We start from the raw sequence: 411 nt of genomic DNA, 5'->3' as shown, positions 1-411 counted from the left end.
TGGTGTTTTAGGAAATGGGGGGGGGGGGGGGGTTACATTATGGAGAAAGGTCTGTTTGTTTGTTGTTGATGTTGTTTTGATGTTGTTTTATTGTTGTTGTTTTTGTTGTTGTTGTTGTATTGTAAGGGGGGGGGGGGAATTACAAATGCTCTACACATCCCGGATCGTCAGCCCAGGCAGAGTGGGGTCAAACATTCCAGCCGAAGGATCAGGACGAGTAGGAGAATATTGTCATCCGTCCAATACAAAGATATAGTCGCAACAAACAGTGGGTGGTCTATCACCCCTTTGGTTATACACAATTCCAATCAATTGGTGTTATTGACTTTTATCTAATACAGTGCTTGCCAGCCTGGGCGATATCGCCTACTTACAGTCGATTTGATATTGGGGGGGGGGGGGGGGGGGGGG

The sequence above is a fragment of the Aplysia californica genome, unplaced genomic scaffold (genome assembly GCF_000002075.1).
Source record: "Aplysia californica isolate F4 #8 unplaced genomic scaffold, AplCal3.0 scaffold00011, whole genome shotgun sequence".
Lineage (NCBI taxonomy): Eukaryota > Metazoa > Mollusca > Gastropoda > Aplysiida > Aplysiidae > Aplysia > Aplysia californica.
Note: the sequence above shows the minus strand (reverse complement) of the source record.